The 19,998-nt window shown below is 37.2% G+C and overlaps 1 non-coding gene across 1 annotated transcript; it reads left to right on the forward strand.

The window, feature by feature from the left end:
• Window positions 1–12,350: 12,350 nt before the first annotated feature.
• LOC149021962 (small nucleolar RNA Z279/snoR105/snoR108) lies at window positions 12,351–12,454 on the forward strand. Its single transcript, XR_016172670.1, has one exon. It is a non-coding gene; the product is annotated as a small nucleolar RNA Z279/snoR105/snoR108 (small nucleolar RNA).
• The last annotated feature ends 7,544 nt before the right edge of the window (window positions 12,455–19,998 follow it).

Consider the following 19,998-nt stretch of genomic DNA (forward strand, 5'->3'; position numbering starts at 1 on the left):
GTATTTTCTCTGATAGGAGTGCTAGTTGTTTTCAGTCATCCGATCAGAATTACATCGTATATTCCATCTAAACGTCTCACAAACGTTCATTTATTTATGTTCTTCCACATGAAGATTTATTGGGGGTGCCAACCAAAGTTGTCCTAGTGGTAAAACCAACACTTTAGTGAAGAGACCGTGGATTTGACACTCACCAAGACATATGTAATATCTCCATCCCTATGCTAATATAAAAAGCGTCTTTGTACCGAAAAAATGATTCACTCGAGGCTGGGGCAAAGCCCTGCCCACCTTATATTTAAATTATATGTAATAATTATCCTCCGAGGATGTAGTGTAGGTGTATGTAATTGGCCCGGGCAAACCTTAGTTCCCAAAGGAAGAAAAAAGAAAAAAAAGATTCACTCTCAACTCTCGTGTTCTTGTGAAACACGGTCACAAGGCAAGGTTTAAGGTATCCCACGATGCGATATGATACTAGCCCATACATATTCCTATTGGAAATAAACCGATACGATACATATTGATATGTTTCTATACTGGACTACACTAAACTACATTGATCATACTCGATTCAAGATAATACGTCTCTTAAAATCACCTGATCGATACGATACTCAATATGGTTATTTTAAACCTTGTCAATAAGTTCATCTTATGACTTTCATTTATGGTGATCACTTTGCTTCTGATCGTACCAGCCTTTGGAATGAGTTGATTCAATTTTTATTTTCTTTTTTCTTTCTCTGAAAGAATGTGAAAGAAGAGGTCTCCTTCTAACAAGAATTGGTGGGTGCCTAGTGCGACCATGACATACTTTCCCTTTAAGAAACTGACTCCTAGCAGTAGATCTAGATGATCTTAAATGGACAGGTTGCTTCTTCACTCGGAGTAACAAAGGAGTTGGAGAGGGCCATATTGAATCCAAAATTGATAGAGTTCTCATTAACGAGGCTTGGAGGACAACTTTCTCGTATTCCTTTGCTTGTTTCCTTAACCCTGACATCTCATATTTGCTATTGCTGCTAATCTCCCCCATGTTTACCGCTGATTGAGGGCTTAAGCAAGGCTGTCCAATGTCCCCCATGGTTTTCAATTTGGAGCTTCAGATGCTTTTTGATTCCATTTTGACATTGGTGCCTCCTTCACCATGTTCTCTCCTGATATTCTCCCTCCTGATTCATGGAAGTCTTGCCATCAACCCCTCTTAGCTTGCAAATGGAGAATATTTTTCTGTAAATCTTGTGACCAAGAATCCCATCAAAATCAAACTCTTCCCTACGTTGGTCCTCCATCATTCTTTATTAGGTTCTCACCTTCCAAGAAAAGATCTTCTCATAGGATTTGACATCCTTAGCAAATTGTCATCACTTCGTTGGGGACAATCAGGTCTTACTTACAAAAAACAGTTTCTGCCATGGACTACAATTTCACGCTTTTTTTCGCTCTCCCTCTTTGTGAAATCCAGCCCAAACCTAGCTAGGACACCCTATCTGTTTTGGGTAAAGAAAGGTTAGTTTAAATGTTACACCTTGAAGTTGGACCTTGATAACAGTGTTGCTACCCTTTGAAAGCCTTAGGAAGTCATGTCAAACCTTTCCTTAGGGTAAATCCAAGGTCCCGAAGTGAAGGAAAAAGTCTTTGTGGGCCCTCTCTATAGAAGACATGGTGTGTGACCTGAAACCCATGGATATTGTTGATGGTGCTCCATACTTGGAAGCATTATCAGTGTTTAGTGAGAAATTGCGCATCAAAGAGGGGCGAATTATTTGAAGTACCTAATGAACTCCCGTGCTCAATCCGAAGGTATTTCTGGAAATTAGACTTCTTGATTGACTTGTAGGAGAAAACCCCACTCAATTTGACCATGTATGGCCCTCCGAATCCTTGTTTGAACCATGCTGTTTTGATTGGTCGACTCCTTGGTCGACTGGGCCGGTCGACCAAGCACTCGACCAATGGTTTGCTAAATCCGAGAAAATGCAATTTTAGGGTTTTTCACTTTTATTTAAACCCTACTTCGTGTTTCTTTGTTACGGCTGCCTCCTAAACACTTTTTGAACGTGAGAAGACCTCTCTGAAACTCTCTCTGAGTGATTCGAACGATTCCTCTGCAGATCTGAAGCTTCTCATCTCTGATCTGCCAATTCAAGGTTAGTAATCACTTCGACATTACGAATTTCTTTTCTTTGATCTTGTTCTTGATTGAGATCAGGAAGAAGATGCTGCATTCTTGCAACCATTCCTTCGTGATCTCCTTCATTTCTTTGAGATCTATGATCATCGTTATGATCTTAACCCTAGCCTGTTTATTTTCTTGAAACCCTGACCTTGTATGATCTTTTTGGAAACCTTTGGTACCTTCCATTCGAGGGAAACCTCATGGGAAATGTTTCTATTAATCTAAACTTGGTTTTCTATGATTTTCTTGTTATAATTGGCCAAGCATTCATTCCCTCTCATTCCGTGATCATAACCTTTTCATGGGAGCCATAAAGGTTGAAATCCTAATTTCTTGGGTCAAATCAAGAACCCATCTTTTGACCATGACTTGATGTTTTTATCTTCCTAAATGATTCTAATCCATCCCAGGAAGTTCTCCTTCGAATTTTGGATCAATCCGACTTCAAACAAAGAAGTTATGACCAAATCAGTTTTTACTTTTCCGTCTTGACTCGATTGGTCGACTGGACCACTCGACCAAGCACTCGACCAAAGGAGTCAGTAGCTTCATTTTTCGCCCGATTTGATTTGTTTGCTCTCTAATCTTTTAGGCATCTTTCCTAATGTTGTATCTATGCTTGTTAGGAGTCTATTTGCTAAGTTTGGTGACTCTCTCTCTTTGATCTTTGGATTATCTTCGGTGATAATCAAGGTAAGGACAATTATTTCATAATAACATAGATCGCATACTCTCTAGTTTCTACTTTATGAAACTATAAGTTTGTTTACTGTTCTTGTACTTTATACTTCTGATATACTACTGTAAGTACAGTAGCACTTGTTTATGTATTCTTTTTCATTATTCAAGCTTATATGAAATGTTTATTACTGCTTGATCGGATTATGCTTTTACATTCTCTTTTATATGATGAATTGTTGGTTGTGTATGTCATGACTGATCTGAGAATGTGTTTGATTAGGTATGGTTTGGGATTGGGAAGTGTCCTTTTGACACTTCTGTCCTTGGACATCGGAGGGAATAGTATGGGATGTTCTCCGAAGATGCCCATCAACGCTTTCCGAATCATTAGTTGTCATACATAGGGCTGTCTAGTAGTGTTTGGCTAGGATGTCCCCGTTATATCAAACCCGAATCGGAAGGATATTGAGACCGGACGACCCGTGGTAGCAATGTGATTTACGGGCGCTCAAGATAGGTAACCAACCCGTGAGAGGACGGGAATCATATTGTGGGGGCCATTTATTGGAGGGTTGCATATGGATAGACTTGGGCTCATGGGTGCTCAAGACCGGTAACCAACCCGTGAGAGGACATGAGAGCTTCCCTTTTACCATATGTGAATAACCAATAGGGTTGATGAGTCCGTATTTGAGAAAGTCGGATACGTTGATTCTAGTGTGAAGGATATCGGAAAGGATCCCGAGAGGGGAGGAATGGACGTATCTGGATCTGAGTAGATGACTTGCATTGGGCTAGGCTTTACCCTGACATGCGCCAATACTTAGACCAATGGTGATGTGAGAGAGCGCCAATACTTAACCCCCAGCCATGGAATGTCCCGAGGGATGCCGGACCCACTACCAAAAGGCGTTGTGTGACTGACCTACCCAAAGAAGTACAATGCTATGACTTAAAGCATGTTTGCCAATGGAGACCATCATACATAGAGTTTAGATGCATACATACATTAACTATTTCATATTGCATTGCATTTTGTTATGTTCTGCCGCATGTTATTTATGTTGTTATGAGTTAACTTGCCTTACTGGGTTTTTTCGAAACTCACTCCTTTTGTACCATATCTTTTGTTAGACTTTTCTACAGGTTCGGATTACTTTGACGGTACTAATGAGGAAGCATAAGGTGAAGAAGATGAAGAAGAGCCGACTGAAAATGTGGATTAGATTTCTCTTGTTTCTTCTAGACTTATCTATTACTTTACTTGTATTAGCTTAGAGCTTTACTTAGATTTCGATCTACCTTCCGCATATGTTGTGGAGTATATTTCCGCTATACTCTACAGTTGTCTTTGTTTGGTATCTTTTTATTCCGCACTCTGATATTCTTAGTGATCCTTCTGAGATCCTTTCTTGAATTTCATTATTTACTTATTAGAATACAATGATTTGTTCTTGCTTTTGATTATGTTATTGTGCGAAATGGATATGATCGTTCCTAAACTTGATCTTTTGGGCCGTGGATCACTCCCCCGGATAACCCAGATAGGGTATAGGCTGGGTGTATTTGGGTGGGATGTGACACTCTTAGCAAATTGTCATCACTTTCTCATCAAGAGGGAGAGTGAGAAAAAGGCGTGGAATTGTAGTCCATGGCAGAAACTATTTTTTTGTAAGTAAGACCTGATTGTCCCCAACAAAGTGATGACAATTTGCTAAGGATGTTGAATCCTATGAGAAGATCTTTTCCTAGAAGATGAGAACCTAATAAAGTATGATGAATGACCAGTGTAGGGAAGAGTTTGATTTTGATGGGATTCTTGGTCACAAGATTTACAGAAAAAGATTCCCGATTTGCAGCTAAGAGGGGTTGATGGCAAGACTTCCATGAATCAGGAGGGAGAATATCAGGAGAGACCATGGTGAAGGAGGCACCAATGTCAAAATATGCAATCACCTTGATTGGTCTTATCCATGCTGATTCTTGAATGGTTATAGGGGCTAAGGGGAGAATAGCATAAGCTGACTTTACAGGTTGATTTGGATTGAGAAGGGAGAGAAAGTAGGTCATCAGGTGAAGTTACCTGGTACATGAGACCACTATCTTCATCAGAAGTAGAAGATTGTTGTTTTGAGAGATCCTTTGGTAGATCTATCATGAAGAGTGTTGCTTCATCATTATCATCATCACAAAGGCTATAGAGTGATTCAACAGAAGGAACTGATGAGCCATTTGAATAAGCTCTTCTTTCTTTTGCTTGAGATCTTTTCTAGGGCAATTTTTTAGGCAAAATGATCTTTCTGACCACAAACATAACATTTATCTGAAGTTTTTCCCCAAAACTTCTTTCGTTGGAGGAACTTCCAATTCCTGTGGGAGTTTCGTCTGAAAGCATATATGTCCTTGAATTTTTTTGTACGAACCTTCTGATGCTTAGGGGAGTTTGAGATCACTTTCTTGAAGTGGGATTTTTTCTTAGTAGGACACATACAATTTGAATCTTTGCACTTGATCACTAGTCTCTTGATCTCCAAAGAGATCTGGAGAGAGATGTATTGACCCTAAATCATGAGTATGACTTACTATAAATCAAGACAAATCTGAATGCGAAGAATGCTAAACTCCCTAGTCATTTGCAGGCCTTTTAGCTGGCTATCAACTCCATAATTAATATCTGATCGGCATCCAACGCACCTGCGACTACAAAAATAACTTAGCTTCTAAAATTTCTTACAATAAATCCATAGCCGCCAAGACATTGCCGAATGAACCCATTTCAATTAACACCCAACCAACCAATGTCGGGAGGTTCCTACTTCATAGATTTTGGGTTGGAGAGAGTGAAAACGATCCTCCAACTTTCAAAGAACTCTCTATTGGGTTAGTTATCCAACACTGAAGTAGGATGTTGAGGAAAAATATGTACCATGGGTCAGATTTGACTCGTCGAACGATGAAGTTTACGCATTTTGCTTCAATACCGTGCATTTAATGCACAAGACTATTCAATGGACCATTGGATCGAGATCTGGTAGAAATTTTGACTGAAATCTGGATCCAACGATCGAGTGTTCCGCTGAATGTCTCCTATACATTAATGCGCATGACACAAGCAAGGTCCAAAGTTTACGCTGCTGTGCAAGTTTTAGAAAATTCAGGTATTGCGCTCACGCCATGACCAATAAATAGCACAACAGAAATAGAGAGAAGGGCTGAACCTGGGTTTTTAAATCGTCACCTTTGAAATGGTCAACTACCCTCTGCAGCTCCTCTATCGAAGAATTCTTTGGGTGGTATAGAAACCCACTCAAGGAAAGAACCAAACTCCATATTTGACAAAAAGATGGCACTACAACTGATTCCAAGAAGCAATTCAAGCCTTGGGTGGCAGCCTTTCTTTCTAAGGCACAAAGCCAATTAATAAAAATTGACCAAATCACCTTCGCCCATGGGAATCCTTTTAATCTCCTCCACCAACCAAAAATATCTAGATCGAACAGATCAAGGGACCAATTAAATTCCATCATCGCCACAAAGTCGTTGCATGCGATCATCATGCTTCCTTCTTATGGCATCTACAATTCCGGTATGAGAACTTTTCAGAATGCCTCCATCGAGCCAGGGATCATGCCAAAGCTGGATCATGCCAAAGCTGTATCTTTGACATTTTTTTTTGGGTATAAAGGGACTTTATTAAGCTGGGGATGGGGATTTTAATATGTCTTAATTAGAGTTGAACCCACGACCTCTTCACTAAGAGGTGTTGGTTTCAACCACTAGAACATCTCTGCGTTGGATATCTTTAATATCTTTTACTTAATATTTAATGCATTTGTGGGCAAAATCACGGCATTGAAGGATGGCTCTAAATGTTGTTGAGCATCTAGGTGGAGTTGCTCTTCAACCAATAGTGATGAATAAATGAGACCCAACATGAAGACTTACCGGAGGCAATAGCCGCAATACTCCATAAATGTCTTGATAATGCAGGCTGCAGCCTTGTTCCAATCTACTAGACTCCGCAAACCAAATCCACCTTCAGCTTAATTTGGTGTGACAAATGAGCTCCCAAGAAACCTTATGAGAGCCAGTTTATTCACTTCCACTTCTCCAAAGGATTCTTGCCATGCTACTTACTCTCAAGGTGATTGATGACTACCTTAGGGACAGAGAGAGAACATTCAACCAACAGCTCACCATACTCATCAACACAGACTTGATCAAGGTCAACCTTCTCGCATAAATAAATAAATAAATAAATAAATAAATAAATATATATATATATATATATATATATATATATATATATATATATATATATATATATATATATATATATATATATATATATATATATATATATAAGACTTTGTTTTTCCAAGAATTAAGTTTTTGCTCCACCTTGTACAAGAGAGGGGTAAAATCGTGACTGCTAAGAGATTTGCAAGAAATAGGAACCTAAATATTTCACTGGGAAGGACTCGTGAGAGAAACCAACGTCATTGTCAAATACCATTTTCACAGTCGGGCTACAATTAGCGAAGAAAATATTAGATTTCTTATTATTAATGGTAAGTCTAGAAAGCCAGAAGAAATATTCAAAAAGATGGTATAGTGCCTCCGCATTTTTCAAGTTGGCCTCTCCAAATAGAGATCGGTCATCATCAAAGCAAACTGAGGTAATATCTCGCTCTTTGCAATAAGGATGGTAATCAAAGGATCTTTCCTAGGCAGCCACTATGAGGGAATTTGAGAACACCTGGAGAGCTATGTATGAAAATGGCTGGAGACATGGGGTAAAGAGATAACTCCACTGGACAGAAACGAGCGGGAAATTTAAGCTTACTCAAAAGGGTAAAGAGATAACTCCACTGGAGAGGGTCATAAAATTTCCACAGATCAAACATTGCCGTAAACCCTGGAGTCCGTTTGTCCAATTGATAGTCATGTAACAACTCTTTGCCAAGGAGAATGTTGCCAATTATCTACTTGCCTTCAATGAATGCCACCTAGTTTTGACCACCAATTTAAGGCAATTATATAGCAAGTAACTTGGCGACAAACCTCTATAAGCACCTTGACACTGCAATAGGTTTGAAGTCCCCAAAAGAAGTTTGAACTTGACCTTTCAATATCAAAGTCAACCAGGAGAGCTTAAGAGTGTCTAGCACACAGAGCGTATTGAAAAAAATTTCGATGGTTGTACACACCTCATAACCAATAACAGACCAAGCTTTTTTTTAAGAACAATGCTCCAAAACCATCTATATTAGGAGAGCCACCATGATCTACTGCAAATACAACAACTATTATTTCTCGCAGAGAATGGACGGATTAGTAATCTTCCCTCCTCCCAACTTAGAGACATGTCAATAGGGAGGTCAAAGTTAGGGCATATCATGGGGGGCAAACCACCAAAGTCATTCTTGAAGAAGTTATAAGATTCCCCATGTTATCATAAATGGCAGATACCCAATTCTTTAATCTACAAGTAGCGATAGATCCGTGAAACGGTGTTTTTGTCGCCCTCTTTCGCCACTTTATCCGAGATTGTTGGCACAAAGCACTTTCCCTGGCATTAAGAAGGTAGTTATAGGTTTTTATAATGGACTTATCTTGCTGTATTAGAACACTAGAATCACCAAATTGCAACATGTCATTTTGAGTTTGCTTTAGGGCCCCTTCAACTATTACTATCTAAGCATCAAGATCATGATAGACCGTTCTAATCCAGCTTTCAATCTATCTTTGAGGATTCAATGCTTAGCCATAAGAGCCAAAAGAGGGACTCCATCTACCTACTGCTACCAAACATCATGTACCCACGCAAGAAATCCGACTTTGTTTTTTCGAGAATTAAGTTTTTGTTCCATCTTGTGTAAGAACTACAACAGAGTATACAATATACTTAATATTGAACTCCAAAACCAAACTAATCATGTTCTTTGTTCAATCATGTGGAAGACAAAATAAGGTACTTATCTCTAGCCATGGAGACTTGTTTTGGGAAGTCGTTTGCAAGTTTCCTCTCCAAGAAGATCGTCTTCTTCGACGTCAAAGAAATCCATTTCTTCTAGTTTTTCCTTAGCAACTGAATGATGGAGAAACAAAGAATTTTCTTGCTAATAAACTGGGGACCAGAGTTCACAGAAAATTGCCATAATGTTTTCTTCTCAGAATACAGGTTCAGATGAGCCCTGTAGAAACGGTGTTCTCATCAAACACCTCCAAGTAACCGCCAAACAATTATCAAGGCGGTTACTTTGAATTAAGATGTAATTACCAATAATGTTTAGGCCACATCATAATTTTAGTTATTTAAATAAATAAAATCTAACATTCTCCCACTTAGCCCAAACAACATCACATGTTAATTCTTAATGTTTAAACAAAACAATAGAATTTTATGAATCATAGTGGTAGACACATTTGACTGAGGCGGTACCTTCCATGTATCACAATACAACCTTTCTTTTCCTACATAAACCCAACTTATGAAGAAACCTCAAATGTTGATTCCTGGTCCAACAACATGTTTGTTATCTCAACAGAAATGTATACAATGGAAATGAAAAACAAACTACATAACAGTCATTACATCAAAATGTGTAATAATTTCCTTTCATGAAGATAAATCTTCCCGAAGTGCCAATCGGACAACATGATCCACAAAAGCTCTAGGTGGCAAGCCCTTTGTCAACGGATTAACAATCATTTGCTCAGTCCATATATGTTTTATGAGCACTTCCTTAGCTTTAATGTGTTCTCTTGTTGCTAAGTACTTAACGTCTATATGTTTATTTCAACTTCCACTCTTATCATTCTTAGCAAAGAACACTGCAGCAATATTATCACATTATAACTTCATTGGCCTAGAGATAGACTCAACAACTCTAAGCCCGAAAATGAAGTTTCTCAACCATGTTCCCTGCAACCAAGGTTCGCTTAGCACTTTTCCAAGATATGATCCCACCAGCTAGCATAAAGACATAGTCAGATGTTGATTTACGAGAATCAACACAAGCCGTAAAATCTGAGTCCTAATATCCAATAACTTCTAAAGTATCAAAATACATATATGTAAGCATCAACTCATTCCTTGAAGGTACCTTATGACCTTCTTTGTAGCTCTCCAATGATCCAGGCTGGGATTACTCTAATATCTCCCTAACATTCCAACGATGAAAGCAATATCTGGTCTTGTACAGACCTGTGCATACATCAAGCTTCCCACTGCAGAAGGCATACTGAATGTTGGCCATTTGATCCTTTTCAATTTTCAACTTTGGACACTGGTTCAAATGGAACCTATCACCCTTAACAATTGGTGCAACACTTGATGAACAATTTTTCATCTCAAATCTCTCAATAATTTTGTTTATATAGACTTCTTGAGATAGTCCTAGAACACGTCCGAACCTATCCCTTTGGATCTTAATTCCAATGACATAAGATGCCTCACCCATATAAATTGCTCTAGGGTTCTTTCTTCCCCAAATGATGCATGCCCATGGGTGGTATGAACATGGTTTTTTATTGAACTGAATTTTAGGATACATACTTGGACTGAATTTTTTTTATTTAGATAGTGCAATTGGCTGTTTTTTTGTTTTTTTTTATTTAACAGATTTCTTTCTTGTTCTTCTTCTTAGGCGCTCACAGTCCAGAAGGACGTAATTTTTGACTTCCAAAAGTTCTTAGAAAGAGCTTTGGATGACGACTTTCACGTGGTGGTTGGTATGAGGTACCTTCTAAGAAACAAGATCAACTCTCTGGTGATATATACACAGGATCCATGTGTTTATCTTACTAGGCTTTAAACCCTTTGATTGTTTTTCAGCCTCTGGGTTTGGACTTTTGCTGTATGTTTCTGGTTCTTCCACGAACATAGTAATAGCTATACATTGTTTCTATGCTAAAGCATTTCTGTTTTCACATTTATAAACCAATCAAAACTTAAAGTCTGCTTTTTTTATGCAACAAAATGCAGGGTGCTACATTTATTTCTGGCTACCCTTCATTCCTTTAGTGGTAAGCTACCAAAAATATTCTCATTTTTTTTGGAACAAAATTGGGGCAGTGGTAAGAACAGCTTTCCAAGGGGTTCAAATATTTATTCATAATATGATTTTCTTCTTTTTATTTATAAATCATCTCTACATATATATAACGTGTGTTCTTATTTGCAGGTTAGGAAGAAAGAAGTGCGACATTTATATCGCCCAAGTGCTAAATTTGTGTCTTTTTTCTTCTTCTTCTCTTATTGGAGTTTAGATTAACAATGTAACATCAATGAGAGTACTACATGTAGCTTTTGTAGATTTGTACATAAGTTGACTTGATTAACAGGGGCGGAACTAGGATTCAATAGTGGGGGGGCCGAATAGTAAAAGTTCAGATTGGGGAAGCACCAATGCTTTTCCTACATATATTTTGTGAGCCCACATATATTTGACAAAAATAGATAAATTATTAATAATGGTATTTTTTTCTTTCAAGAAGGTAAATTAAAGCATCAGTTAAAAAAAATACACATGACTTTAACCCTAAAAAAATTGTAAACTAAAAAAAAAAAAGAAATTTAGGTAAGAATGCAAACCAATGGTAGTTAGTTACCTTACAATTATAGACATTTTATTTACAATATAAAATCAAATAATAAAAATTGCAAAAGAAATACAAAAACAAAGAATATAGAATCAAATAAAGAATAACATAAAAAATAAGTAAAAGAAAAAAAAATTGAAAAAGAGAAAGAGAACCTAATTGTGCAGAAGATTTTTTCCCAAATTTTCCTTAATCCGCATTAATAGAATAAATAAAAAGGAAGAAACAGAAGAGAATAAATATGGATTAAGGAGTTAATTTTCATTAGAAATGACATTTTGAATATTTAATAATATATTTTTTTCAAATATTTCCCTTAACCCACGTTTATAGAAGGAGAATATATAGGAAGAAAAGATGTGAGAGAGAAGAGAGAGGAGAATTAATAGGAATTGAAGAGTTAGTTTCCATTAAAAATGGCATTTTGAATATTTAATAATAATTTTTTTTCAAAAATTTCCCTTAACCCACGTTTATAGAAGGAGAATAAATAGGAAGAAAAGATGTGAGAGAGAAGAGAGGGAGAATAAATAGGGATTGATGATTTATTTTTTAAATAGAGATGACATTATACCCATTATTTTACCTTTAAAATTTGTTTTCAAATTGGGGGGCCAAATAGTGATATTTCACATGTGAGAAGAGAAAAAAGCTAGAAAAAATGAAGAAAATTAATATAAAAAATGAAAAAACTAAGGAAATAGTAAAAAAATAAAAAATCCAGGGGCCATGGCTCTCCGGCCCCTTAGTGGGTCCGCCCCTGAAGGGAATTAGATATTAAATAGTCCCACATCGATGGCGGAAAAAGGATCGATGCACCCCAGCTTTACAAAAGGGTGTGGAAGAGTTTCAACCAAAACATGATCCTTCAGGTAGAAACGGGATGTGATGAGTGGTCATGACACGCAATTCTATTGCGTGAGGGGTGCTCGCTCCAAGCCTGGTTACGACATAGGGGCACCCAAAAGTTACCAATCTGATCCCAATTTAATACAGTTGAAACCGTTCTAGCACGTGATTAATATGTATTGTATTTATTTTTCTTAAATTGTGTTCTTTGAATAATTTTAATTTTTTTTGAATTTTCTTTTTATTCATGTATTTGTATTGTCTTTCAGGAATAAATGTAATAAAAGCAGATATAGGGTTTTTTTTTTTTTTTTTAAAGAAACAACCTAATTGGCGGCGGTAAACAAAAAACCGCCACTAATTAAGAGGAAATTATAAATGAATTTACAAAATAGGATACTAAATTTGAATACAATTAGTGGTGGTTTCATATGAACCACCACTAAATAATACGTATTTCATGGCGGTTTAGTAGATTACTGCCACTAAAAGGACGTAAATAGTGGCGGTTTTTAAGCATACCACCACTAAAAACGACACAATTTGTGGCGGTTTTTCAGTTACCGCCACTAAATAGGCTTAGTTCATACCCCTCCCCATACCACTATTTGCACGTTACATGCGTCGCACATTTCTTGGCATAACCTGTATCGAACTAGAACATAAAATTTATGCATAATCATAGCATGACAAAGTGTCAATACTAGAGAGTTGAAACAAGCACAACATGTTGGATTATTTTTAATATAATAAAATATGTTTCATTTTATTGGATTTGTAAGTGTGGAAAACTTTCCTTAATGTATTTTAGGAAAGTGTATTATTATATAGTCCCACATTGGAAACCGAGGTGTCGAAATCCAGGTTAATTAATAGGTACCACCTATACCACCTATTAACTTTAATTTATAATAATGAGACACGCCAGTGTGTGTGCAGTGTATGAGTGAGGACGGTATACCATTCGAGCACGCACGCGCAATGTGGGCTATGGGCGTTTGTAGCACTTAGCACGCTTGCATTGCTTCGAGCAAATCTGATCTGAACCGTGTGTTATGATCTAGGGCAATGGAAGTAGATCCATAAATATAGTTTTGATGGTTCAATATGGACCGTTAGATCATGCGGCCGAACAATCCAACGGCTCATATCTGAACGTCAGCATTCGTATCCCTACAGAGAGGTGCATCCATACGAACAGAGTCATGAACTGTTTAGTAGAGGCACCTCAATGCCTATAAATCCGTCTAGCTTCACAACAACAGAAGAAGAGAGAAAATCCCAAAGTCTTCTCTATTCTTGAGTTTTGCGAGTGCTTAGCAAAACTTGAGAGATTCAACTCGAAGTTGGGCTTCTTTGTATCCTAGGAGACGGTTTGCGGTGCCTCATAGCACCTTGATGTGAGGGCGAATTACTTCTTAAGGAAAGCGACATTGTAACACGCCTAGAAGTTCCAGCTCAAATACTGTGACCCCTTTTCCGTTTCTTTAACAATCTTAAGACGTAATTTCTTTTCTGAGATGGCACAGTCACTGAAGCAACTTGCGATGGACATCATCAAGTTGGATTGTTTTGATGGAACTAACTTCAAGCGTTGGCAGAAGAAGATGCATTTCCTGTTGAGTCAATTAAGTGTGGTGTATGTACTGACGACACCCAAACCAGAAGATAAGGAGAATGAAACAGTCGCAGAGACACGAAACAGGCAGAAGTGGGAGACTGATGATTACTGCTGCAAAGGTCATATTTGCAATTCTCTGTCTGACACTCAGTTCGACATGCACCATGAGAAGCAGTCTGCAAAAGAAATATGGGATGCTTTGCAGAACACCTATCTAGTGGAAGATGTGACAAGCAAGAAGTTCCTTGCAAGTAAGTTCTTTCGATACACTATGGTAGATAATAGAAAAGTGATGGAACAGTTTTTTGAAATAAATCAAATCCTCAATCAATTTTCCCAACATGGTATGAAAATGGATGAAAGCATTGTTGTCTCAGCCATTTTAGACAAGCTGCCTCCCTCCTGGAAAGACTATAGGAAAAGTTTGAAGCACAAGGAAGATGTCACTCTTGCAGAACTAGAGAGTGATATGCAGATTGAAGAAGAGGACAAAATCTGTGATGGAACTGATACCTCTAAAGTTCTTGTAGTGGAGGAAGGCAAAGACCCTAAAGAGAAGAAAGATTCTGACAAAGGTAAAATGAAGAGGAAGGGGAGCTCAAGTTCTAATTCCAACAAGAAGCAGAAGTTTGATCCGAAGAAAAAGGGTCCCTGTTATCACTGTGGCAAAATGGGTCATATCAAGAAGGAATGTCGGCTTCTGAAAAAGAAGTCAGATAAATCAGATGACAAGAACAACCATAAGGAGAACCTAGTGGCTATGATTTTTGAAGCTAATGTTCTTAGTGTTGATACTTCCTGGTGGGTTGACTCTGGTGCTACCAGACATGTCTGTAATGATAGAAGTTTCTTTTTTGAGTATAAGTCAGAAGAAGATGGGAGTATTCTCTACATGGGAAACACATCCACTACTACAGTGAAAGGAAAAGGGAAAGTGAAACTTGAGTTCACTTCTGGAAAAACCCTCACTCTGACATATGTTTACCATGTCCAAGAAGTTAGGAAGAACGTTGTGTCTACAAGTCTTTTAAGTAAATTTGGGTTCAAACTTGTATTTGAGTCAGATAAATTTATTCTGACCAAGAGTGGTTTCTTTGTGGGGAAATGATATATGTATGAGGGTATGTTTAAGTTAAATATTGTTCCTATTTCAATGAATAAAGTGAATAATTCTGCTTACATGCTTGGTTCGTTTTCTTTATGGCACGGTCATTTAGGACATGTGAATTTTCGTAAAATGAATGATATGGTTAAACTAGACTTGCTTCCTAAAGTTAACCATGATGTAGATAATTGCCTACATAACGTGCATGCTGACTAAGATTACTAGGAAGCCTTTTCCTAATGTGAATAGAGATTCTAACATTCTAGATTTGGTACATAGTGACGTTTGTGATCTCCACAATACCCCTACTCGAGGAGGAAAGAAATATTTTGTAACATTTATTGATGATTGTTCCAAATTCTGTTATGTATATCTCTTGAATACCAAAGATGAAGTTTTGAAATATTTTAAAATATTTAAAAGTGAGAATTTTTGTAAGACAGCCATCAAATGTCTTAGAAATGATAGGGGTGGGGAATACTATGACCCTGTATACTTTGAAACTGTGGGCATAATACATGAGGTTACAGCACCTTATTCTCCTCAGCAAAATGGCGTGGCAGAAAGGAAAAATAAGACTTTAATGGAAATGGTGAATTCTATGATGTTCTATTCTGGTTTAAGTAGTGGTTTCTGGGGTGAAGCGTTATTAACAGCCTGCCATATACTAAACAGAGTTCCTTTCAAGAAGAGCCCAAAGACCCCATATGAACTTTGGAAGAAGCGAAAACCAAATTTGGTGTACCTTAGGATTGGGGTTGTAGAGCTACTGTGAAAATTCTAGAACCAAAAAGGAAGAAACTAGGTGAAAGAGGTGTTGAGTGCATTTTCTTAGGGTATAGGTTCATAGTTGATCACTATTATTGAGTCAAGAGATGCCATTTTTGATGAAACCAGATTCTCTTCTATCACTAGGACCACTAGTTCTTTAACTGTGAGAGATATAATGAAGAGTCTCAAACACCTAGTGTAGAACCAAGGAGAAACAAAAGGCAAAGGACTGAAAAATCTTTTGGCCCAGATTTCTTTATGTATCTAGTTGAAGGTACTAGAGAAACTCAGAGTAATCAAACCTTATTGTTTTTAAATGTAGAGACAGATCCTAAAACATATGAGGAAGCTATGAAGTCACAGGATGCTGCTTTCTGGAAAGAGGCCATAAATGATGAAATGAACTCCATCATAGGAAATAATACTTGGAAATTAGTTGATTTACCCCTTGGATCTAAAACAATAGGGTGTAAGTGGATTTTCAAAAGGAAATTAAGGGTTGATGGAACCATTGATAAATTTAAGGCAAGGTTAGTGGCAAAATGTTTCACACAAAAGGAGGGCATAGATTATTTTGATACTTGTGCTCCAGTGGCTAGGATTGCTATTGTTAGAGTTTTAGTTGCATTGGCATCTATATATAAATTTTTCATTCGCCAAATGGATGTCAAAACAACATTTCTAAATGGTGAATTAGATGAATAAATTTATATGCAACAACCTGAAGGGTTTGTTGTGAAGGGATAGGAGCATAAAGCCTGTAAGTTAGTGAAATCACTATATGGACTCAAACAAGCACCAAAACAGTGGCATGAGAAATTTGACAGAGTAATTTTGTCGAATGGGTTTAAAATACATGAGTTCGACAAATGTGTGTATAGCAAGTCTTCTGGAGGAAAAGGTGTGATAATTTGTTTATATGTTGATGACATGCTTATATTTGGTACTGATTTAGAACAAGTAGAAATTACTAAAAAGTATTTGTCTGCTAGTTTTGATATGAAAGATATGGGTGAAGCTGATGTCATTTTGGGCATTAGAATAGTCAAAAATGATGATGGGTTAATGCTGACACAATCTCATTACATTGAGAAAGTTTTAAAAAAATTCAACCACTTAGATTGTTCACCTGTTAGTACACCTTTTGACTCCAGTGTCAAGTTAGTACCAAATGATGGAAGAGCTATGTCTCAAACAGACTATGCTAGTGCTATTGGTTGTCTAATGTATGCAATGACCAGTACAAGACCAGATATAGCATATGCTGTAGGAAAACTTAGTAGGTACACTAGTAACCCTAGTAACCTACACTGGAAAGCTGTCTTTAGGATTTTTAGATACCTAAAGGGAACAACTAGTTATGGCTTAAGATACAATGGGTATCCTACTGTTCTTGAAGGGTTCACAGATGCTAGTTGGATAACAGACAGCGAAGACCACTCATCCACAAGTGGTTGGATATTCACTCTTAGTGGGGGTGCAATATTTTGGGGTTCAAAGAAGCAAACCTGTATTGTTGATTCTACTATGGCAGCAGAGTTCATGGCGTTAGCTTCTGGTAGTAAAGAAGCAGAATGGCTTAGGAATTTATTGATAGAAATTCCAATATGGCCAAAACCCATGCCACCAATATCACTTCATTGTGATAGTGAAGCAACCTTGGCTAGAGCCTATAGCCAAATTTACAATTGAAAGTCAAGACATATTGGACTTTGACATAGTTTAGTAAGGCAGTTGATAGTTGATGGAGTAATTACCATCGATTTTGTAAGATCAAGTCAAAATTTGGCAGATCCATTGACAAAAGGTCTTACAAGGGATTTGGTCAAAAATACTGCAAGAGGGATGGGTCTTAAGCCCATTTCCTAAGATCACCAACAGAGGAAACTCGTCTCAATACTTGAGATATCAAATTTGAGTTCAATGAGTAAAGTACTCTGTATGGAGTGGTCTGCAAGCACTATATACCATCCCATAAAGGAGTGCTTGGTTCCTATAATGTAGATGAAGGGAGGCTGAGCTATATGCTCTTAATAGATCTATAACAGTTCTTGTTGAGGTGTTTATTACATGACACTTCTGATAGATCTACCTAAGTGAGTGCATGAAGTGAGGCTGCTTCTATTGAGTTTGGGCTTAGACTCTAAGGCACTCATGATACCGGGATAGAGACACATGGCCGTATCAGTGTCTGTTTTTGGAGAGTATTCGGAGAAGAATTCAAGTGTGTGAGATAAGTTCAGCTTGTCATCATAGAATTATCAGTTCAAAGACTTGTCTACTGTATACTTCTGATTAGCTTTGATGGATTTCACTAAGTGGAGGTTCAAGTCTTAGTACACCTACCATTTAAGCATTTGGTTCCCAGTTGTTGTTGTGTACTTATTTCCATTATATTGACAATAGTGCAGGAATGTTGGATTATTTTTAATTTAATAAAATATGTTTCATTTTATTGGATTTGTAAGTGCGGAAAACTTTCCTTAATGTATTTTAGGAAAGTGTATTATTATATAGTCCCACATTGGAAACCGAGGTGTCGGAATCCAGGTTAATTAATAGGTACCACCTATTAACTTTAATTTATAATAATGAGACACGCCAGTGTGTGTGCAGTGTATGAGTGATGACGGTATACCGTGTGTTATAATCAACAGTAGATCTAGGGCGATGGAAGTAGATCCATAAATATAGTTTTGATGGTTCGTTAGATCGTGCGGCCGAACGATCCGACGGCTCATATTTGAACGTCAGCATTCGTATCCCTACAGAGAGGTGCACCCATACGAACAGAGTCATGAACTATTCAGTAGAGGCACCTCAATGCCTATAAATCCGTCTAGCTTCACAACAGCAGAAGAAGAGAAAAAATCCCGAAGTCTTCTCTGTTCTTGAGTTTTGCGAGTGTTTAGCAAAACTTGAGAGATTCAACTCGAAGTTGGGCTTCTTTGTATCCTGGGAGACGGTTCGCAGTACCTCATAGCACCTTGACATGAGGGCGAATTACGTCTTAAGGAAAGCAACGTTGTAACACGCCTAGAAGTTCCAGCTCAAATACTGTGACCCCTTTTCCGTTTCTTTAACACAACATGCATATGAAAATAACGCCTCTTGTGCATGAAACAACTCCATGATGTATCAAAACATCAAAATAAATACTTACCCATTTTTTTAAAAAGAATAAAGTAATACAAGAATGTGAAAATAGAATGTGAAAATAGGCAAGACTTTGAGCAAAAGTCAATGTAAACTTCAAAAAACATGCTATAAGTGACATCCAAACACAAAACCTGAGTCAATGAAGCCCCAAATATCATAATAACACACTTGGGATCTAATTTCTACCAAGCAAGAATCAACACACATGCTCACAAAGCTCCAAATAAGGTCTATTATATATCATAGGATACATAAAAGAACAAAAAACAACTAGAGAAAGAAAATTTAAACTATTTAACTTTGAATGATAATAATTATGACAATGACCATTGAAAGTTCAACAAATGAACAGCTAAATGAATTTTAACTGAATTAGAATAAGTAATTAAACTTTCAGTGATCCTTGTCAAATGAAACTGTGACAAATATGTATAGATCTCTCCCCCAAATCATGTACATAGATATAAAAAAAACATCTAGGATTCCCTAGCAGGTCCAAGTACACTTATTCCAAGTTTTAAATTTTAATTTGCATCATATAGTAAATTTCAAATGAAAATATGCAATCAACATTTAATCCACGTAAACCAGTAAACACAAAGGCATATAATAAGAAATGATAGACCAGAGGCAAGTTTTAAACTCAGATTTGCAAGACACATTACTAACACATAGAAGACAAGTCGTATATGCCAAAACCTAGGAGGTAAGCAAGAGACCAAAGGAATTCTATAAGATACAAGACATATCTCCCTCCAAAACCTAGGAGGTAAGCAAGAGACCAAAGGAATTCTATAAGAAACAAGACATATCTCCCTCCCTGCTGCTAGCAGAGAAAAACTTCTTTCTGAATTATTGTAGGAAAGACAATAAAGATCTAAAGTTGCCTGAGAAAATGGACATTCTTATCTAAAATAGAATTTCCCTGTTTAATGGAAAACCATTTGCTACCAATGGGGAATTGCTTCTCATCTCAAATGGAGGTGATTGGATTTGCACCAATGGAAACCATAAATTTCATAC

The sequence above is a fragment of the Hakea prostrata genome, chromosome 3 (genome assembly GCF_041222555.1).
Source record: "Hakea prostrata isolate BN-2017 chromosome 3, UWA_Hpros_2, whole genome shotgun sequence".
Classification (NCBI taxonomy): Eukaryota; Viridiplantae; Streptophyta; class Magnoliopsida; order Proteales; family Proteaceae; genus Hakea; species Hakea prostrata.